Source organism: Phalacrocorax aristotelis, chromosome 22 (genome assembly GCF_949628215.1).
Source record: "Phalacrocorax aristotelis chromosome 22, bGulAri2.1, whole genome shotgun sequence".
Taxonomy (NCBI): Eukaryota; Metazoa; Chordata; class Aves; order Suliformes; family Phalacrocoracidae; genus Phalacrocorax; species Phalacrocorax aristotelis.
In genome coordinates this window covers 6,312,556-6,336,278 of record NC_134297.1, presented here as the reverse complement: position 1 = coordinate 6,336,278, position 23,723 = coordinate 6,312,556, and positions in this window count along the sequence as shown.

Genomic DNA, 23,723 nt, shown 5'->3' with positions numbered 1-23,723 from the left:
GGACACGACAGCCTGAGCCGCAGCTCAGTTGTTTCCTTACGAGGAGCATCAATGTTCTAGTGCTACAAACAACTGCAGGACTGGTAAATCCACCTTGGGATCCATCATCTGGAATGAATCCTTGCTGTGGCCGGCGCTGCACGGCCCTGCCTCAGCAGAGATCTCCAGCGATCCTCACGGCAGCCCAGTCTCCTCTTCATGCAAGCAGAGCTGGCTGCAGACACAGCAACAGGCTCGGAGAGCACGCAGAGAGGGTAACTGGCAGGAGAGACAGACATTTGGTGACACAACGAGCAGACGGACAGGGTCTTTCAGCGGGAAGTGCTATGCCCGAGGCGCCATCGCCCCTTAGAGCAAGAGTGTCCTGGTCTAGAGTTCATTGGCACAGGTAAAACCTTTCACATCTGCTGCACTTACAGTAAGAAGGATGACAGCTTCTTTACGAATGCGCAGAGGTTCCAGAGAAGAACAGCATGGAGGGTTGCCTTGGAGACTGCAGTAAGCAACGTGCTGCCAGATGACTGGGTCTCATACCACAGCAGGCACTTGCCAGAAGGGTGATCTCAGCGGTGCGCGCTGCACTATCAAACATTCCTGGAGGAAAGACTGCATCTGCGCAAGGATCGGGTGAATCAGGCCGCGCCGAAGGTGGTTCTTCTTGTTACCATTAGTCATGTCCTTTGGCTTTGCCCCCGCAGCATGGCCACGGCGCTCGTCAGGGCAGAGAAACCTCTCTTCCCCGTGGAAGCAGCAGTTCCTCCCTTTGCACCCACAGGTTAGCGGGACCGGTGCGTGGTGCAGGGCCGTGAGGGGAGCGCAGACTCACGAACCACCCTCCATTTCCTTGCAGAGGTGAAAATGCAGCATCGCTCCCTATGCCTGGTCAAACCAGGGGGGAGAATGAGGGCTGAAGACCCCAATGCTCGTTTCATGAAACATGAAACGGTTTCCCAAGCGATCCTCGACAAAAAAACAAAGCTTCCCATCGCATGATTTACTGCCCTACCGCAGACCTCTTAACCGCTTTCAACTTTCCACCCTGCCCTAAATATTTCTGGAATTATCTTAGTGATGGACCATTGGACTTGCTTCTAGTTTCTGTCCCTTGCACGGCCACGCTTTAAACGTTTATTTCACCCTTCTTGCGCAGGCTCCCATTTGACAGTGTATCCAAGGTCTGATCCCACTCGTCTTTCATGGAAAATGGCTTGATCCCATCATGACCGATCTATTTAGCAGACAATATTTTAAGAATTACTTCAGCATTACAGTCAAGCTACTGGTTACATGGCGTTGGCAGCACAGACAGGCTAAGCAAAGAAAGCGATCCATGGGAAAATCCTCAGCTTGTTAAGTCAAGAGGCTTGATTTTTCTAAGTGTTAGGCACAAGCAAAGCCTAAAAAACAGCCTCTTCCACGTGTTTGGTTTGCCATTTAGCTCAAAATTTCAGGGCTGGTCTTCCCAGTTTCCACCAGTTGCAAGTATGCTTATATTCTGTAGAAGAAAGCTTCCCACAAACCTATAACTCCTATAAAGAACCTCAGCTCTCAGTACTTACGTTACCTACACTATCAATGCTTGTCAGTCTGCAAGGTAAGCATGACCGTAGCGGCAGCCTAACATGCTCTTTTCAAAAGCCTTTTTATCTGGGACACGCATTGAAGCGACCCAGAAGGAGTTAATCAGTCCTCAAGTAACTCAGTGAGCATTAACCCACTGAAGCTTTGCCCTGTCCACTCTTCCAGTTCGAGGCTGGAATCAAGGAGGGGAACAGGTCAGGTGGAAGATTAGGAAAACATCTCTCATGGTGAGAAATCAGCCAGGCTCCCAAGGGAAACGATGAAAACCCTGCTGCTTGAGTCACTTAAAACTGGACCCTGTACAGGAAAATCTAGTGCAGGGAACAAGCCTTCCCCCATAGGGGGAAAGTGGAGAAGTTGAATGACCTCAGATCTTTCCCATCTCCGGTTTTTGTGGTTCCAGAATTTTGCAGAGGCGATAGCTTACACATCACAGAACAGGTAAGTCAGATGATTAAGAGTTGCTACCAAGCCTGCCAGAGTGAGTCAACCCGATCAACACAGCTCACGCAACAGCATCTGGGGCCTGGACTGCTGGGACCGCACTCAGCTTGAGGTGAGGAGAGGCTTCTAACGGGAGAAGAAACTTCAGCATCCACAGGAAAACCCACAGCCTGTGCAACAGCCAGGACAAAAAACCCCACTGAGTTTACCACAGCCACCTTAGAGGCTTTTAATCTCAACTGGTCAAATCTCCAAGCTCAAACATTTGAGACAGAAGCCATCTGACAAGGAACTTACACTTAGCATAGCGGAACTGTCTTGATTACGTGTTTTCAGATTCTTCCAGGTACTTACTAAGTCCGAGGCCTCAGAAAAGCTAATAGTCAAGGAAACAACCCCAGTAGTACTGAACAGGATGCTGCTGGTTTTGTTGTTGCTTAAGAGCCACGCTCTTCAGAAACGGAGTTGCCTATTACCAGCTGGGGTGAGGAAGAAAACTCTGGTAGGAAAAGCTCATTCCTTGATTAATATCAGCCTCTCATGCTTTCTTCCAGGCTGCTAACGCCTGGAAGATACTGGACTGGACAGATCATTAGTTTCCGAGCAAATCCCAGCAAGCACAGGATAACTCGAACGCACGGTTCATCCATCAGAGACCCGCGCTGGCCGCTGCATTCCCCAATACGCTAGCAGATAAACCCTCAAAGAGAAATCAGCCCTCTGAGCCTGCCTGGATCTCTGGAAGGCAGCGACTGCCCATGCAAGGACACTTGCCCTTGACAGAGACTTGGCAGAGCGGCGAGGAGGTCCATTACTATTGTCATTCTCGCAGAGAGCCAGCCTGCCTGTAAAAACAAAGTATTTGCAGGATGATGAATTCTGATTTCAAGATAATTTATAGCCTTAGTAAATAAACAGGCTTACGGCTGTTTAAACACTGTTTAAACAGTCATATACAATAGCCCTGGGCAAGCACACTGTGGAACAGAAATGTTGCCTGAGCTGGGAAGCGATAGCAGAGGAAAGCGAGTGAAACTTAAAACGCTCCCCATCAGAAATGGAATTCCTTCCCTCTCAAAAACACCACCTCACCCCTGTCCCCCAAACAGTTCTCATCCACCCTTCTTTCTCTGCGCCAGAAAGCCGAGACGTCTTTTATATATAAATATATATTGTGTGTATATATATAATCATCATCTAATGTAACAAAGCATCACTTCACCTCTCACCATGTGCCTTTTTCACTGCTCGATCCAACTTGCTGCACACGAGTTCGCACCGATTTCACCCCACCTCTTTGGGCAGCTGTGTTCAGTAAAACTTGTAACTTCTGCTTTTCCAAGATTTTGTACTTTTTTGTGTGGTTTGTTTTTTGTTTTGTTGGGTTCCCCCCCCCCCACCCATGGGATTGATAGGACTAGAAAGCCTGCAGACTGGCTTAGACACCAAATTAAGACACCTTTGAGGTCAAGGTGGTGGGGATCCACTTCATTTTTGATCCGTTACCAGAGGTGCTTTGGAGGGGCCGCGTGTTCCACAGCACGACTACAGCCACGGTCATCGGGGCTGGGGCAGAGGCAGGGAAGGAGCGGAGATGTCCTTTGCTTCATTTCAGATGTATTCCTGCAGGCGAGCTGCAATAACCTGCTACACCGAGAAACTATTAAGGGCTGGAGGCAACAACTTGGGAGAAAGCAGCTAAAAAGCACAAGAAAGGAAACAGCCGGCCTACAGATACTGAAACACACTAACCCACTGGACAGTGGAACTATTCTGGACAATGCAAGGGACTGGATATTCCCTAGCAGTCATGGGCTGAAAGGAAAAGGAAAATTTCAGCTGCCTACCAAGGACTGCTCCCGGGAGGATGGTTCAGATGAATCTCTTCTTCCAGGGAAGGGACAGAGCGTTCTCCCTGCAACCAGCTTGTCACCCCACTGCGGCACGCGGGGGAAATATAAGGACTGCCCTTCCACGGCCAAGAGCACGGAGGAGATGAACTCATTCCCTCCCCCACGTGCTTGTTCCTATAGATCAAGCCACTTGGAATATTTATCCCATGTTTCGACCGTGCCTACGGGCCTGCTTGGCTTGCCGCCCTGAAGAGATTACAAGCAGGGAAAGGTAAATTGCTAGCCAAGAGCGGCGACATCTCTGGCCCCACGCTGTGGCTAGGATGTGTTCAGCAAGACTCCCACCCCAAGCCGAGCTCGTATAGGCTCGGAGCAGCATGCCCGGCCGTTTGCTGCTGGGCTTACTGGCACCTAGGCCAGGGATGGGGTCAAGAGCAGGAAGGAGAGCTCATCAAGCTTGAAAGTCAACCATACCTTACACTATGACTGAAGGAAAGCGTGAGATAGAGACAACAGGAGCCACGATGAGGGAGAAGACAGTCTTGTCCATACAGGATCTGAATAGCCTCCCTTGGAGAAGAGACAGCTCCTACGCCAGCCTGTGCTGCCTTGTCAAATAGCCTCGGGCAATCTTCTCAGCCCCTCTGTTTCCTTCTCTAAGACAGGACAGTACTTCAGAACCACCTTTGTAATGAGAAAACACCCGAGACATTACTATTACAGCAGATGACCTCACACAGGCACGCAGAAGGCTTCACCCCAGCAAAAGTGTTTCACAGAGATGACGTTTCCTCACCTGAGGAAACAGCGCAGGGCTGGCAATAGCTGCCAGGAGCCTTAAGCATCGGTCCCTCTCCAATTACTGCATTTCACCCAAAGCGATCACAGCTCACACCGCGAAGGCTGCCAAGGCTGCCCATCCCTCCCTCGCCCAGCAGGAAGGGTTCACGGATAGGTGGGAGGAGAGCTGAGCACATGTCCTGGTCCTGGCCCAGCAGGTCGTCATCAGAGTTCACACGTTTGGATTTGGAGCCGAATTGCCACAAAACTTGAAGAAGCTCAAGATGCAGCCTGTGTCACGTCTATGCACGCGCTATGCCTATGCCTGAGCCAACTGGAAGTCCTGTGGCTGTTAACTCAGTGCCAAGTCAGCACTAAAGGATCCCACCTCTTAACTGAGTTCACCGCTGCTACGTGGTGCCAGTTCAGGCCTGGTTCCTGTCCAAATGTCTCGGAACACAGGCAAAGTGAACATGCATCTACCTGCAAAATACCTTTACCGAGGCACCCAGAAAGAAACAGGTCAGGTTCAGAGCGAAGTCAGTCCAGGGACACCATCTCAGTCTCCCGAAGGTTAAACCCCCAGTATCCCGGAGCATCCCGCCCAGACCACAACGAGCCGCGGTAGCAAGTTACCTAAAGTCACAGGACACACAAGAAAGATAAACTCAGGTCTGCTCAGGCTTCATCTCCCATCTGACCCCGAACACCGTCAGAATAGCTCCGGTGCCCAACACCAAGCTAGGCCCTAGCTGGTGCCACACAAAACACCCAGAGACACCTCTAACTGATTTACTGTCGCTTCTTTCTCAGAAACGTAGAGAGGGGTTTAGGCTATTTCCCAAACCTTCCCACCAGATCTAGTTTCTGCTCACAGGCGTAGGTGTTACTGAGAAGTGCTGCTGCTGGGAAGAATTGTTCAGCAAACAGGCTTTGAACAGGATCCATATGGAAGAGGTTTGTATTTCCTGAATGGAAACGAAACCCCTTTATATAGGCTGGATTGGAGATTCGATGGCCAAACTGTTCCCTTCAGACCTTATTTTCTTTGGACCTTGAGTATACCCCACATGAGACATCTGGCACAGAGCTCACAGGATACGGTTTGCTTTGGCACTGGCTGGGGTCTGGAGCTCAGCGTTTAAATGGGATTTTATGAATTGAACAGTCTCACTCTCTTCTGTAATGCTTCAAATTAAGGTTTCCACATATGCCTTTAATAGAGATTCACTAAGACACTTATTGCATGTTAAATAAACATCACTTTGTGAAATAGAACACCCTCATTGAGGATTAACAAACATACAATTCAGTCAGGCTGCTGCAGCTGTTAAACCTCAAATACAACTTCAATGTCATAATCAGTCATTTTATTAAGATAATAATTACCCTATTAATGCTAATTAAGTGACTAATGCCTTTACAGTCCTGCGACACTGTTCGCTGGTAACCCCTAAAGCAGAGAGTCGCGAATCCCGATTCAGGATCCCGGCGACTGCGTGGGATTGTCACGAGTAGGTGATTTCGAGCACCTAAGGGGTCACCGACAGAGATATTGGCAGAAGTGGTTTTAGTACGGTGTTGTACAAGTACAGCTTAATTGGTCACCCTATTAATTACTGCATGGAAGAAACATACAAAGGAAAAGTGAGTTGCACTCGAGTTAGAATGATTCAGAGGGAGACCAGGGAGGCAAAAGGGTAAGGAGGACCCTCCCGTTGAGCCACGAGGTCCAGAGTAGACCCTCCTGCTTTCTAAACTCCTGGTGGAGCTTAGGGGTGGCTAGGTCCAATCTTAACCTCAAGACTTGCACCGCAGTTTGTGTCTAAGGGATTGTACATGGAAATTGTATGTAAAGTTTCATTCGCATCAATTCAGCGTGCGAAGTTACCGAGACAAAAATCAAAGTTACCGTATGACAAGGTTATGTGCGATATTGGTCACTTACCAAAGATCTGTTGTCAGTAAAAGGTCTCTCTGCCTCAAGGAACAACTTTGAGAGGTGTCCCAGCTCAAGGGGACATCACCGCCACGCAGCCTAGCGGGGAGAGATTACACGGGATGGAAGAAGGTATGCATGCGCCTCCTCGTACCGACAGCTTGCTTTGTGGCCTTGATAAATGAGTCTTGGAAAAGCCACCCGCTATCGATGTGCCAGTGGCGTGGTTGCTGTCCCAAGCTCGTATGCACCGATGCTCACACTGCCACTCTGCGGGCTTTTAGAGAACAGACTGAAAGGAGAGGAGTTCACAGCCCAGCTACAGCTCAGGCCTTTACCCTTTCCAGAGCCCGCACCAAGCCACCGCCACGGGGTCGCGCGCATCCATCGCACAGAGGCGGCCGTCAGCTCCATCTCCAGAGGGGCCCAGGCTAGTTAACAGGAGAGCTGGAGGTTGCTCACCGCCCACTACTCCAAATAAGCTTCCAGACAGAAGTTGAAGCAGCATGATTTGGTTTTTTTGGAAAATGAAGGGGATGCGCACAAAAAAATTGAACATCTCTCTGAAAACTAATTCTTTGGATTAACTAGCCTGCCCATGAGACCCCCAAGCTTGGCTTTAAGCAGGTAAGCAGGGCAGAGGAATAACTACCGGCCAGCATCACCGGCTATAGAGCTAGCAAAGCAGAAAGGGGTCGCCGCCTCAGCCGCACGGCCTCCTTACACGTGCCTGTCATGCCGAGACCACCTCCCCAGGTCCCTGTTCGGAGCGCTGGGGAAGCCCAAGCAACCCGCAAGCGCAGCACTCTGCTCAGAGGCGCTCAAGCCATCCGGGAGGTCGAAGGGAATGGGGGGTGCCCACCTGCAGGCTGCGCCTCCCAGCGCGACCTCACAAGCTGAGCTCTTTCCCCAGGAGCATCTCGAGCTATGCAGCCTCCCAGCCCCGGGCTCAGGACACCAGATGCAGCTGTTCAGCCCCCACAGTCTAGGCACTCGTGCAGTAGTCAGGATCAGACTCGGTTGCCTGGCTGTTCACGCTGACCTTCCGTCGTGAGATGGACCAGATGTTCCAGCATGGGCTACGGAGGGGCTCAGCAGCAGCCGCGGCGCCTGAAGCCAAAGCTCTGCTGTAACACTTGGCTGCCTATGCAGAGAGATTCCCCTGCCCCTCATTCCCAGATTTTTGGTAATGTTTATTACTTTTAAAAAGTTTAAAATAAAGAAAGCAAAAGTGGATTCCTTGCATCCTTGTCATTTTAAGTGGAAGAATATCTTTACCATAAATGGTAAATGTAATTGACCTCATCTCAAAAGCGGCAGGGCGGAGCACGTTATCACTCAACATGTGATGGTAACCTTTATTGTAGCTCAGGGATTCAACCTATTAGCACAGGCAGGCTCCCATTTGTTAGGCTATAAACCAACACATTGCCAAGCCCTATAATGGGCTGCAGGTTTAGATATTGATTAATTGTTCAAGTATCTCTGAAATGTACGACGTTAAAAGGGAAATGACCTCACATTTCCTTTGAGACTCTTCACCTTCCTCCTGCTCCAAGAATTTCTACAGCATGGCTTGCTGCGATCCCTGCCATCCCCTTGCTACATGGGACTTGCAGGAGCCCCTTTTCAGAGCTCAGGTCACTCTCTAAAGCAATGCTAACCAAACCCAGCTCAAAAAACCCCTAAACACACTCCTCGGTAGTCTGTTCACCTCTCACTCGAGAGAAAAAGGGAAAGAAAAAAAAGGGGAGGAAAAAAAAAAGTCCGTTTCAAGCCAAAAGGTTTGTAAAGACTGACCTCCACAGTTCAGGCCACTTCGTAACTAGACACGCTGTGGTTTGAACATAGAAAACAAGAATGAGAGGGAAGACAGAGCTTTGCTGATCCCTTAAACATTTTTCCACAGGAGGCACTGACCGTACGAAGCCCCTGAGCTCAGGCACGGCACGGGGAACCAAGAGCCCACAGGTCCACCCAGACACCCCACATCCCTGCCCAGCTCCCAGACGCCGGGCTGCATCCCTAAGCATACCCATAGGCCACTTTTATTCCATTTGCTTCTCACCTGTTCTTAAGAATCAGTAAGAGGACAGGGGCACAAACGGTGCTTGAGATAGCCAAGCACACATAAGCATCACACCAGCGTGCCAAGGTAGGCACGCTTGAAATTCAAGGCGCTCACATCAAAGCATGATCTCAACAGGAGAGAAAAACTGAATCCTGCTCCAAGCCCGAGGCTCCGGAGAAGACATTTGGCAAGACCAGGAAGGAGAGGCCGGTAACCATGACAACCACTCATTTCTTAGTACCAGACAACAAAAGTGACTCCTAAAGGCACAGACCCCATGACCACCACCTCCATTTCCCCTGTCCCGGGAGGGCTCTCCATTAGTCATGCCATGCACAGAACTACGCCTAGGAACGTAACACGTGCCCCCCTGTAATTCAGAGACCCCAACAACCACCGTACCTCCTCGCAGCACACGCTGCCAAATTTCGTACTTCTGGGTCACAATCTTCCCCATTTCACAACTAATACGGACAGATGCCGGGCAGCCATCTCCGAGCGCTTGGCTTCCAAAGGCTGAGAGAACCAAATGGAAAAGCCGTATGAAAGTTAACGACGTGGGTGCTAAGAAACAGACAGAGCTTAAGGAAAGGCACCATTTTGTGGCAGAGCTCCATCCATCTAGAACGGGAGAAATGATTCTGAAACGTGCAACTTAATTCTCATTGTTATTCACCGTACATGTCAGGTAAGCAGCTTTCCTCTCCACTGGGCAACCACATGACTGATTTTTATGATCTGTGCACAGCACAGATAATTAGGAATAAAATTAAAACTATTCAGATCTCAGCACTAGCACGACTGTGGCGCAGGCGAAAGGCACTGCGCAAAGCAGCGCCCTCGCCCTCCCAGCCCACCTCCCAGGCATCTTAAGCAACTCACACAAGTAAATTCTTCCCCCTACCCTTCACAGCCTTCGTGCCAGCTGCATCTTCCCAGCACTTAGGGTACCTTTTGGTCGTGTTGTCCTCTCAGCATGTTCATCCGGATACAAAACAGAGAGCTGCTCCAATAAAAGCTTCACTTCTTCAGGACAGCCATTTCTTGTAGTTATCTGCCCCTGCTTCAGGGAGAGAAAAGGGCTTCTAGATCCCTGGCCACCCGGGGAAGGGCTCCAGCAGCTGGCCAGGTTAGAAATGGAAACTAAGAGGTGGGGAGAAACCCTGCATTATTTTTGCAATTGCAAAACTGAGATTTGCATTTTCAATCCTGGTCCCAACTCAGGCTTTTTCTCAATTACCTTTGCTTTCTCAAACTGAGGGCTTTTTTCAAAAACTCAAACACATCTCCCCTTGCCTCTTCTCCCAGCAGCACTGCCGAGCTCTCTACTCCCCAGAGCACGATGACATAAAAATACAGTCACTACACAGCTTTACCCCCCGCCCCAAGTCAAATAGCATTTGGAGCTCAGCGTTACACCATACTACTCCCTTTGCCCCTTGGTTTTCCTGCATGCAGGACCCTGAGAGCAGCGCAGCTCATTCTCCTGGATCTGATGCAGAGGAGTTTCAGCCTGGGTCACATCAGCTCCTGCAAAACCGTATTCCCCATTGAGCTCCTCTCCTTCAAGCTTCCCGTTCCCCAGGAAGAGCCACAGCAGCTCACCAAGCAGAGGGCAAGGCTGGCCACCTCTCCTCCCCGAGGAGCAGCAGTCAAGCCCAGCCAGATGCTCATGTTTAGCCTAATTGGCAGATTTGGGTTGAGCCGCACCTGGCCCCAAGCCAAGCCTGGCCTGAAGCAAACCCACCTTGCCCCTGCAGAGGTACACAGACATACACACCCCAACGTCCACCCAGTGCAGCCGGCCGCCCACGCAGCTTCCTCCGTGCCAAATAAAACCGCCCCGTGGGCTGGCTCCCAGGTGACCAGCGAGCCAGCCCAACCGGGAGTCGCGCTGCCTGCGTTTGGCTCCTGGCTCCGTGCAAGTCACGCCACCTCCCTGTGCTAAAGCTGCGACGCCAGGGTTAGGTATTTGCTCTGTGGGGGCCTCTGGGTGGCTATGGACCGGGACACGCACCCTTCCCGCGCTAACTCAGAAGCTGACGCAGGGCAGCTTCTCAGCTGCTGGCAAGCCCCTGCCTTCCCACGCAGCTCGGTCTCACAGGGCTGCGGTTGCCTGTTCAGATGGGAAGACCAGCCGACGAGAAAACAGCCCGAGAGCCTGTATTTTCCTAGCTAAGGGTTCATCGTCCTTGAGCACCTGCTTTTCTGGCTTGTGCTCCTCGCAAGGCGCTCCGTGCAGTCCGTATAGCCCAAAGAGAAGCTCTGTGCCATAAAGAGAGCCAGGACTGTTTCAGATGTCAGTGTCTACAGCTGCTGTGTTGATTTTGAGGGAACAAATGTGCCTAGTGAAGCAGAGAGGTTAACATAACCCTGTCACTGCTCGACGCTACAAAAAGCATTAAGGTTCAAGGAGCGAGTAGAGAGATCTGCGGTGAGCAGGCGAAAACCTTATTTGGAAATGTACTGATTTAAACACGCAAAAGAATAAGGATGGAAACAAAATGTACAGAATTTCAAAACCGGCATCAAACGAGCTCTGCTGAATGAGCTTTTATCTAAACTATATTAAAGGCCTCTTTATCAGAAAAAAGGACGGGGACTTAAAGCTGTCCTCATTGAAAGATTTTTGTCGACTAGTTCTTCGCATGGGGAGGCAAAAGTTGCTGGGGGATTGAGTTTTGAGTAGGGGAAGCCAGGTTCCCCCTGCCTCTGGCAAGAGCAGCAGAAAGGAGAGGAAGGCGGCACTTCTGGCCTGGGACGTCGTCCGGCTGAGCCGGTTCAACCCCTTGCTTTTACGACTAAGCTCAGACCACTCGAACAGCAGCCCTCGGGGGAGCTCAGGGCAGCGTTTTGGGCAGAAGAGCCAAAAGCAGTCAAGTGGTCTGCTTTAACCCCCGCGCTGGGGTCCTGTAGGGCTTTCTGTCTGGAGAGCAGACTTGCACATGTAGGTTGGGAAACTGGGAGGGGGGAGGGAGAAGATACGCCGGGGACAGGAAAGGGGAAAGGCGATTATGGTCTACAACCCCGTGCTGTATTTTGAGCCCGTGGCTGCAAGTTTGTCTTCCTTTACTTCCAAAATACTCTTCACCCAGCTTTGCCAGGTGCTTTGCAACAGGCAGTAAGGTGCTGTGTGAACACAGGGTCTCATATTGCCTGGGAGCCCTTCAGTTTTTGAAAAAAAATAAAAGCAGAAAATAAAATTTTAAAGGATCCCACAAGCAACAACAAAAAATACAATCAAGAAAAAAACCTCTGCTGGACTAAATAAGGAAATGAATTCCCCTAATTACCACAAGATGCTCCCCAAGTCTGACAGTATCTCTTGGAGCAGATGTGTTCAAATAATATTTCCTCAGCCTCCAGCCTGCGTGGGCAGATTCCAGCACCAGCCACTAAAGTTAAAAAGTACCTAATGAGCATCGACATTAAGAAACTGCCTTGGCTTTTGGTGTCTGCATTTTTCCCATCCTCCGAGCCAAGCTGCAAACATTTTGTTGGTATTATTCACATCAGAAAGCACTTGATTTAAAAAAAAAAAACAAAACCAAACCACTAAAATCTGGATCCATGAAAGCAATTGCTAGAAAGGAAGGACTGGAGCTCTTGAAGCTCTTCTGTAGACAGAGTAAGTGTAAAAGGGGCAGGTCTGAGCTTTTTCTAGCTGTGACAGCAAACCCTGCCTGCCTTGCTCAGAAGCCCCTGCAGATGTTATTCAGGGATGAAGAATGATACACTCTCACACGTACATGCCAAGCAGGTTTCTCTCACTAATCCCCCGTGTGATTAGCTGTATTCCAAATGCCGCATAGCGGCGGAGGTTCTTGGAGTCATATCTTCGCCGATAAACAGGCAAGTTTGCAGCTGCAGAAATGCAGCAGATGAAATTATGCCAAGTTTTCCTCCACTGTGCTTCCCTGGCTGCTTGGGAAGGGACCGTCCAAAGACCTCAGGGATTCTGTAGAAGACCCAAGAACAAATGTTGTGAATTCTGCCATCGGCCGCCTCCCCTCTACCACCGGGGTTATATAGCTGCTCTACAAATGTTTAAGTGGAGATCATTATAACAGCTTGCAAAGAACGACTTCACAAGAGTCTCTTTTCCTTCTCCCCTCTCCCCACTCCCGTGTTCAGAGCAAGCGCTCTCTCTTTCTCTCCTCAGTAATCTCCATTAAGCTCAGAAAGCAACTGCTTTAATTAGACAGTGATTGCTTTAAAGGGAAAAAAAAAATGCACTGGAATGAGGAGGCTCTGGGAAAATCTGCCTGTGCCTGCGGTAGCCGCCTGACCTCTTATCAGAGCGATGCTGGGCATGGCCCTCGCAGGGCACCATGAAGACAGGGATAGGATTGCTTCTTGGGACAGCTGGAAATGGAGAAATGCTTCTTGAAACCTCTCCAGTTAATCCTTCGGAGGGTGATGGACAGGTCCCTACAGCACGACGCGGACCGCAGGTATCTTCCCTGCTTGTCCCGAATTCGGAGTCCAAGATCTTGTCCTCCTCAGGGCCCCCTCCCTACCCCCACTCTCCATCCTCATTTCTGAACGAGCTCCAAGGTTGATTTCCTGCGTGCTTGAATAGGACCAGCTTGACACAGCCTGCCTTGGGATGAAATCACCAACTTGGCTTGCCTTCTGTCTGAAAAACAAATCCTTCTGCAGGGCTTTCATCTAGAAAAAGGACAAGGATTCTGAAACACAGGCAGGCCTCTGCCAAGTTCCTGTGAACTGCTGCCTGAGTAAAGATTATGTTTGCTGTGTATTTAGCTCAGCTTTAATGAAGGCTACCTCGCTGAGATTTTATGCTAAAAATAATCAATGAAACTCCTCCTGTTTGCTCCCCTAGCAGCTCAAAATGAGGAACAGAAACACAGGCAGGTGAGACACGGAGTGCTCGCAGGGACTAGCTGTTTCCCCAGAGGAGTGGGAAACCGTGCACGGGGAGATCTCGCACACTGTGTGAGCAAAGGCCAGAGCAAGCTCGGAGAAAGGGAAACTAAGACACCAGCCTCAAAGCGAGAGGACCTTCTCCCATGACCCAATCTTCCAAGGTATTTAAGTCATGATGGTAATAACATCTTCTGAGATATCTGGGCTTTGGCTTTCCTATTACTCTGCAGAAAATGGTGATGTTGGCGCCAGCTTAGGGGGAGCCGAGAGCCCTGCGCACACGGTATGCGAGCAGTACCGTGCAACGGCGCGGTGGTAGGGCACGCTGCCCGCTCCGCTTCCTGCCGCTGCTTTTGGGACGGGGTTCCTTCTACGGCGGTCCTCAGATTGGACAAGCAATTCACGGGCTGTTCTAGCCAGTGATGGTAGTGTTAGCATCCTCAGTGAGTGAGGTGCCAAAATTAAAAACGTACCTATTGGGCTTGGTTTGCCCCTAAACCTTGAAAGTAGCCCAAGGCCTGTCTCCGCCCTTCCCCAACCCCTCCAATTTTCTTTCCCAGAACAGAAAACACAGCTTCTGTGCTCACACGAAAGGAGCAGAGATGGGCAGTACGCTTCCCTCTCCCAGCGAAGTGCTGGAGCAGAGAAGTGCAGTAGGAGCTGTGGGCTCAGTGACGAGAGTTTGTTACATGAGGGGTCCCGTGCCGCGGGAACGTCTCAGCCAAGCTCATCAGCCCCATCCTCCTCAGCTTATGGGAAGCTGAACCACGAAACTGAGCACTACAAGCGCACCGGGGTGTGATGGTGTTTGCTGGGCACATGCAAGCAGCTACAGGCAAAGCTGGGTTACGCGTCCACTCTGCAGGAGCTTGCTAACACTTCTCCTCGCTGGAGAGCTGGGGTCTGAAAGCCACCATATGGTTATCATTGGTACCGGCGAAGCATGTGGCCAGGACATGTGTAACTCACATTTTCCTCTGGACCACACTCAGCCTGCACTTGTTTATTGTGGGGGTGGGACTGGAAAAATCATTGACTCACCGTCAGGAAGAAAACATTTAAAACCTTGAATTGAAAACGACTCTTTTGGTTTTTTTTTTTAACAAAGCTTTTCTGCTGGTGCAGAGGAGAGGGAACAAGTTCTGGGTGGGAAAGCTTGGGGGCTGCACAGTGTTTTCCCGCAGCGGATAGGTGTGGGAGGGACATTCCGAGGGGACAGCTCTTTCTGGCACTGCTCTAGCCGATGCCAGGTTTCTACCCTGGCCTTGCTCTAGCCTGTACCTGGCTGAACCCATACAGAAAAATAAAGAGCCACACTACCTCTATTCCTCAATTCGTGCCTGTTTTGGGTACCGCTGCACTTAGAAATGTCGCCATCGGAAAGGAAACTCAGACGGGAACCCTGTATCCCAAACTGCCCCCCCGCCAGCCAGGATATAATGATGCAGGCACACCAAAATTGCGCTCTGTGAAAGGCCCGTACGGTGCTGAAGGGCAACGTGCTGGGAGAGGAGGGGATTAAAGGTTTAACGTGGCGTTCGGTGCATTTCAGGTGCGATACACCCCTCTGCTAAACATTTACTGGCAACTATGCCCGTGTCATTTTGCAGCTTTGTGCCTCAGCTTACCACTATTGACGAGTCAAAGCTTGCAATGCACGTGTAGTTCTAACAGTCTTGTATGATGTACAGCGGAATAAGAAAATAAGTCTGTAGAAAAATCAAAGATATAAAATGGCTGTGGGCAAAAAGGCCTCAAATTTGGGCAATGCCACCCTCTGTCCTGTTCCACAGCTGAACTCGACAGCTGCACTTGTGTCTGGTTCAGTGAGGCTGGCTCAAATGCATTCGTCTACTTACAAAGCTCCTGCAGGCCTAAGGAGGCTCTGCTGGGTCTAAGTGCTGAGCCAAGCTTAAGCCTGGATTCTGTTGCATCCATTTGCCATGATGGACTCTGCCAAGCTCGCCTGAGCACGGGAAAGGCTTCCAGTTGTAATTCTCAGCTCTGCTCCCTTGCCTCTTTCCGTTCTTCCTCTCTCATTCTGCTGCCGGAAAACAGACGAACAATGGAGATTAGCCAGAGCTCAAAGGCCTTTCAAGTGTTTTCCAAAAAGCACGAAACCTCTGCCTCTATGCCTTGCTGGCGTCACACAAAGCCAATTCTCCCCCCACCCCACACACTCTCCCGGACATCTGAGAACAGCAAGTGCCTCACATAACTGAAGGGGGTTCCTGTCCTCAAATCTAACAAACAACGAGATGCCTGAACATCTGGAAGGAACAGATGCTTCTCCTATCCCCGGATGGCGCGTCGCAATGTGTACTTTATGCCACCCAGGGCTGTCTACCCACAAAGAAAGGGAGTATGGGCTGCTTGGCAGAGCGGAGCCCATCACCATGAGTCAGGAGCTGCTGGTTCACCAATACGTAGATGTGCAGTTGGTGCCTCACTGCAAAGAACAGACTGAGCAGCGCTGTTCACCTGGTGATCTCAAAGCGCACGGCAAAATATCGGGAGGTATTCACAGCACGTGGGGGTAGGATAGGCCAGGAATAACTGGGGGTGAGCTGCTGGCTGAAGATTGCGCAGACAGGCACGGGCAAAATCAGCGGGCTCGGCCCAACGGCCCCATGGCCCTTCTCTTCAGAAAGTCTTATCTCTCAGCTCACGGCAGGGCGCACGGAGAACTGGTTCAGCCTGTGGAGTCTCCAGTCAGAAAAATGACACATATTTGCAGGTAAATTGCAGGGACTAAACCCTCAACCATCAACGGCAAAAGAGCGATCTCTTCTTGCAGCCGAAACCACTGCTGGAGCGGGAGCCCCTCGTCTCCTGTTGCAGACCGAGAGCAGACAGGAACAAAATACACCTGTCCATTAGCCGCGACATCTGAGCACCCTGCTCAGGTGTCATGTTTTCTCTGTCTAGCACCCAGGGAGGCCGGAGCCGCTCGCTTCGTTTTCCAGAGAGTGAGCTGCAGCACAGAGCCGCTGAGGCTGCGGAGCCAAGGTTTCACGGGCAGGACACTTTGAAGACTGATCCTGCACTATTTTCACCGCCCGGCCCTTTGCGGTCTCACCTTTGGCGATGGATGGGTGAGATCATACCAGCTGGGTGAGAACGGGGAGAGCTGTGCTGAGGAGTCCCACCTACCGGCACCAGGAAAGGGAGATGAGGACGCTGCAAGCGCCGCAGCTCTAGTCTGTGCTCAGCTAAGCCGAGCTCCCCAACTCCAACCCTGTGGAAGTTTACAGTTCAAATCCACAAGGTATTAATCTAGTTCAGTCACTTCCAACACAGTCACTGAGCTGCCAAGCAGCAGCGTGGGGAGTTACATAGAAATAATCCCAGCCTGAGCTTCTTGTGGCATCATAAATTGCCTGTGTCATCAGTCAGCAGAAACCTGAGATGAAATTCTTTCCTTTGCAGTTAATTATTTCCAAGCCTTTGCAGCCTTAGCAGAACTGGTGAAAGGTGCTGAACTGACAGCCCTGGAGAAACAGGCTTTCCATTTGTCCATAGAGACGGGCAGAAGCGAGCCAGTAGTGAGAACTTCAACCTGCTCTGCCAATGTGCTGCAAAGCTCGAGCTCCAGTTGGACTGCTCTTCTTTCCTACCGGTCCCCGCTAAGCAGCTCTGCTTGCGTGCCCCTGAAAAACCACAGCCCCGGACTTATGCAGCTTATTCGCAGGGCGAGACCCAACGTGAGTTTTAGCCCGTGTATCTGGCAGCCCTCTAAGGGTGAAGCAGCCTCCTCCAGACCCGCTGCTGACGTTCAGCGTGGCCAGGTGCAAATCTTCTTGCACTGGCCTAGCGCCATGAGACCAGCATGTTTTAAAGAATTTCACCCTCCTACCAGACAGTGTTTTTCAATATTTTGCGTTAAATCTTCTGCTGTATTTGATTAGCCTGCAGCAGCTGTTTTCCACTCTCACAACAAATCATAAATCTATAAGCTTATGTGTGAGAGACTGTCTGTGCCTAAGAATGCTTGTGTCTGAGAAACCGCGTGGCTGCACAGCTGTGTATGAGCCTATACCTGAATAGAGGCTCGAGTGAGAAAGAGCAAATCAATAAACCTTCACCTGTAATCAAGCCTGAATCTACGTCGGAGGCCATATGACTATGCAGGGTCGTTTATATATGTTTGTGTATGCACGCGTGCAAGAATTCCCACTTGGATACGCCCACAAATTTGTGTAATTCCTTAAACGAGAGCTCCACACTGAGACCATGAGAATCAACGTTAATAACCGCTCGACCGCACCAGTGTGAGCGCGTGCACGTGCACGTACTGCTGCGGAGGAAGGCCAGGTTTAGCACAAACATGAACAGCACAGGAGCATGGGAATATCGGAGCGCAGGGGAGAAAGCACTGCGGCGCCCTGAGGCCCCCACCCCCCCATGCACAACACCACGGGTCCCTGTGCAATCCGGTTTGTGACTGCGCGTACTCCGTCAAGGACTGCTTGTTGTGAGGCCAGCATCTCCTGTCCCGTGGCCAATTCAGATAAGGGAGAGCGAAGGGCTGAAAGAGAAGGGAGGGGGAACTGCCACATACATTTAAAAAAAAAAAAAAAAAAAAGAAAAGGCGTTATTCAAAGACTATAAAAGGCAAAAGTTTGGATGAAGGAGAGGAGAGAGGGTTGCCAAGCCGTTACAAAAAAAAAGAAGGAGCAAGCTGCTGCCAGGTCTTGGCACGTGTACTTTTACTTGTATAAATCAGTCACTCTAGACCTATGGTAGTTCTTGCTGACAAGCTGTCAGGCTCCTTGGCTGGGGGAATAGGGCATGTGCTTTACATGCACTTACAGAATAGTAAACTGTTATTAAAAGTGGGGAAAAAAAAAAAACCAAACCACACCAGTCTGATTTACTTGTGGTTTTGCTTGCTCGGCTGTATTATCACAGAACAAATTCACTCGTGCGTGGAGTAGTCTGGGTGCATGGAAAACTACAGGCTAACCTCCCTGTGGAAGCACTTGACCTCTTAAGGGGATAGGCAGAAACAAAACATCTCCAGGAACGGAGAACGTTAAATGAAGAAAGGGGCTGAAGCCACGGCAATGCCGTGCAGGCTTCGAATAGCCCAAAGCACCGAGGGACGTGGTGGTTCAGCCATGCTTTGAACCGGAGAGACACCTGTGAATGTCTCAGCCTGGGTCAGGAGATGGGGAAAGCACCTCTAGGCAGGCTTAGATCGGGGTTGGGATTGGGCCCGCTGCTACGTAAAAACCAGACGCGTTAGCTGGGCCCAGGGCAGAGAAACTGCATGAACTCAGCCAGCAGCCAGGAGCCCTGAGCCGCCCGGGGCAGCGGCCAAGGGAGGAGAACGCCGCCGTTTTCGACGACGAAGGGACTGGGGAGGCGTGTGCCAAAGGCCGCTGGGACCACTGGTGAGAATGGGCTTTAGACGGCAAAAGATAGGAAGGATGGATTGTCAGCTTAGGGGAGGAAAGGAGAATTAAAAGCAGAAAAGCCAAAAAAGGATGTAGAGAGATGTTATATGAAGAGAATAAATAGATAATTGTCTGTGGAAAACCTGACCAGACTAGTTCTCTGCGTATCGACTTTGCAGTTAAGCCCAGCCTCAGTGCTGCCTTTCCACGGTACGGGGCATTCATCCTGTTCTATCGCTCAGCGAGCGGCACAAATGCACGCACGGATATAAATACAGGCCAGCACCGGTGTGGATGACCTGCCCGCATTGCCCCACCAAACCACCACCACGTCAGCACTCATCCCGCCCCCCACGCAGGAGCTGTCAGCCTTCCCAAGACAGATGCCTGTTTTTCTAGTCTATCCCACATAACCCTCTTTTCGGACGGTAATAGGTACGGCTCTCTCAGCGTCAGTCCACGCACCAGGCTTTTCGGAAACATGCTTGTCGGGCTATTCAAACCTACAGGAATAAAAAGTGAAACCCAACGAAGATATGAAATTTTACGGTGCCGATCGTAGCAACACTCCCAAAGCTAGCTTTGCCTGGGACGCAGAGAGTTGGATCACGCTGATCCAAGACCCCAAAATACACAGAGCATCCTATTGGAAGAGGTGGAGTTTTTCTGTATGTCTTTTACTGTATTCCTCGGTTTATGGGGTGTAACCCCATACCTCTGCTGTAACCTGTTCTGATCAGTCCCCAGGGCTGGTTTGTCCTCAACAGCACATTTATGCCACTCTCTGAGTTTTACTGGTGATTTATTGCAGGCACGTTCGGAGGAAAATGCTTGTAAGTCGAAAACAGAACTGTTTTAAAAAATAACTGTCTGCTAAAGAAACAAAACCCAACAACTGCTGCAGCCTAAATCTCAACCCAGATCGAGAGCTTATTTCAGCATGCAAGCAGATGAAATTCCAGTAATAATCCTACCACTAATTCACAGGGAGTACAAGTTCTTCAGGACATGGACTGTGGATACAATGGAAAAAAAAACAAAACAAAAATCGAGAAAATGAGATGTTTGTGTGGATTTGCAAAGCAAGGCTGTAGCCAAATCAAGCACTCAGGGTTTCCAAATCACAGCTCCTGGCCCCAGCTGACAGACTCGCTGCCTCGCTCCTAAGACTCCAGCACATGACCAGAACAGCGCACAGGGATGCTTTGAAATGGCTTGTGCTGCTGAGGTCTCAGGGTGGATCGTCAGGAGAAGGTCAGACTTGTGCAAGACTCATTAAAGTAGGTCACTGATCCAACCCATCCATTCAGGGTGATACGCCTTACCGATGACTCCAGCATCTAACTGTCTTGACAGCACCAGCGAGGAAGCACTGCTGCCAGAACATTAATGGATCTAGGGCAAAACCCAGCCCGGAGCAGGAAGCCGGTGTAACACCCAGGCACCTTAACCACCTCCAAAACAACGCTTAACCAGGACCCGGAGTTCCTATAAGCGAACCGAAACGTTAGCAAGCACGCTCGCACCAACAGTTACGCCCCGGGGGGGTCTCTGCAGTCACACGGAGGGCTGCATTTAACACGTTCAACAACACTTCTGCGCGTTACCGAGGATCGCTGCCCATCTTTTATGGATCGGGACGGTGAGGGGCTTGCCCACGTGGTGGGTCGTGCAACAGAGAACGGTGGCTGGGCATCATCGCAGCAAACATAGGCTCTTTCTGAACAATAACAGCATACACCAAAGCCCTACGGAACCAAAAACTCAAGCACAAACACAGCAGTTGTCAAGTACATAGTTATCTCAGGTAGTTTACTTTGGTCCTCTTTAAAAGGTGTGGCTGTGAACAAGTCATGAGGCATGGGGGATTAAAGGAAGGGGGAGTAAGAGGTTAATTGGACTCTATTTGGAGAGGGATTTAGGTTGGCTGAGTTTTTTCAGTCAGCAGTGCATAGTGGAACATGTCACTTGTAATTGAGCTAATGAAACACCTCTGGAGATAAAAAAACACCAGCTAAATTCAGACTTGGCTAAGAGACTTGAAGTTCATTCACCACAAGGTTACGCAGAGAAGTAACTGCTTTGTTTAAGGACAGGGGGCTGGAAAGGTAACGGTGGAACTGGTTTTACTTTGCAAAATCTGTTTTTTTCTCACTCGGGGCTGCTGGACCTAGGGGTAATTAAGCAGATTATTTTGTTATGGAGGCTCTTCCAGGCCAGGAATCTAAACTCTGCCAATATGCTAATGCAATTTACAAAGTCCAGCCTCTCTCCTGCTGTAATGGTATTATATTTGTTTTCTATAAATAGAATGGGGAGGGCAAGCATTTTGCTCCATGGTTATGGCAATGGAAATACACGTGGCTTAGTCGAAAGAGGGCTGCGAACACCTGCCCTTCTCGATGCACGCTTATGGTGGGCTGCCGTCCTCCAGCGCAGCTCCTTTGGGTTTTCACAAGGGGAATTAAGGGTTTGTTTTCTAGTCGTCAGAGCCGTGACAAACCCCCCTCTGCCCCAAAGCCAAGCTACCAAACATGACTTGACTGCAAGGAAGGGAGTGCTGGCTCCGAGCGTGCCGGAAGGCTACGGCAGAGTCCTGCAGGGAACCGCGTCCTCTTTGTGAGACATGTTCATGATCTGAAATTACCTTGTCTTCCAAGTCAGGAAGAAAACCTTTAATAGCAAGGTATATCATGGAAAAAAAAAATCGGAGACATTTTCAGGAGGCTATTTAAAAAACATAGAGGTATTTTGTAAAAAAAAAAATAATAAAAAAAAAGGTTTGTCTTTTCCAGATGAGCCACCAACTCAGAATGAAAGCTACTTTCTAAATTGAAAAGTTGCAGTGAAAATTAGTTTCCAGTTTTGCGGGTTCTATATTCTTGCTTTGGGGATGACGACAATAAACCAGCAACTTTCTTCCCAAGACACTTTTAGAAAACCAAAACTCCTCTTCTTCATTCCCCGTGTCTCCCGTCAGGAGTTTAAGCATAAATTTAGCTTTCATTAGAAAAGAGGACGTACTTGAAAGCCCTGATTTAAAAAAAAAAAACAACACAGCAACGAGTTTTATGCGGTTGTATAAAAAATATTACAGGCACGAGGCCCTCAGTCTCTGAGTGCACTAGACCACTTTGGTGCCAGTGTCACTACCCAAGAGGCCCTGAAACGACGTGGCTGCGCCCCGTAACAGCACACAGCATTGCATGAAACACCGAGTTACTGCACGAGGAGACACAGTGTAGACTTACGCCTATAGCCCCTGCATAGACGGAGATGGCAAGGGGATCCAGGAGGCTGTTCTTCTGTATCCTGGTAAGAGTGATGTTTGTTCAGCAGGAACTGCCTCTTTCTCTTTGATTCCTCCTGCTGCGGTTTGATTCTTCCCTTCTTCTGCGGTTTGATTCTTCCCTGCTGCTGAGGTTTGATTCTTCCCTGCTGCTGAGGTTTGCTTCCTCCTTCTCTGGCTTTAGGAAAGAAGATGGATAAGTAGCTGCCTGGTCTACTAGCAGGTACCTAGAAAATGGAATGTCTCAGGTTAACCAAGGGATCAAAACGGCCCAGGTGCTGAAGGAGAGGAAAATGTGCCCTGGTACGTCAAGCAAGCTGCATTCTGTGCTGTCGGATTCTTTGCCTCTCCCAACATCCAGCTCAGAGTCTCTGTGTTGGACAGCAAACAAAAGAAAGGCTTTTTCAGAACACGGGTCCTGCAAACCCGCTTTGAGTTGGGAATTCAGGCTGCAGGCTTTCTGGCATCGTCACTAGCAATAAAGACAAAACCAGATCGTGCCCAGTTACGGCTCTGCCGCTGATTCAGTGAATTTGCACGAACGGCAACTGACGGGGAAGAGGCACCGTTGCCACCAGAGTTCAGCTAATGGTTCAGCTGCCAGTTCTTGAAAGGAAGGAATCCGGTTCCCTCCCCCAGAGCTGCATTGCTCCTGTAGCGTGGAGACAGAGAGGGGCGAAACCAGTAGCAAAGAAGCTACTTAAGAGATCAGAAGCAGCAAATAGGATCATCTCCATGGAACGGCTTTATTGTACCGAGGGCTCCATCGCCGGCTCTTGATGAGAGCCATACTCTTAACTACAACCTGTCCTGGGTTATAAACCGTATAATATTCGAGGAGCCAAGAGCTTGCTATTTCACATTAAGGGCTATTAATTGTTCTGGTTCTCATGTTGTGCAGTTTGACCTAACCTACTGATTTCCCGCCCCCCTCCTGCTGCAAAGCATCCATCACTTTTTAAAGGGTTACATAAAGCTACAGGGAAAGGTTCTGGTTTGTGTTAGCTTGATTGCTATAGACTTTAATAAAGCACCCATCACAGCTGCCTAGCCGCACTATAGATCAAGCTCCTATAATTCTTTTCATGTCTCCAGAGGAGAAGGCTAAGCAAAACATAAAATTTAACCTCCCGGTGCTTTATTTCTGGCTTGGAGAGATGTCAAAGGCCATGCAAGCTTTCGCTTTTCCCTCGCTCCCTTAGAATCCACAGCGACAGACCGAAGGAAGGAAGCAGGAAAGGCAAGCAAGGACAAGATAGCCACGCAGGCTGCACTCTTCACGCCGCCTAACAGCACGCCAAGGGTCATATGCAACCCCGAGCTACTGGCCCAGGAAAGGAAAGCGTAAACAAGCGGCCTTTGGAAACTCAGCAGCTGAGGTAGGTAGCTTTGAGATCAGCTTTTTTCCCTCTACACCAAGGCTACCGGGGACGAAGCCACCTGTCCGGCGCCTACTTGTGGCAAACCTGGCAGGGAA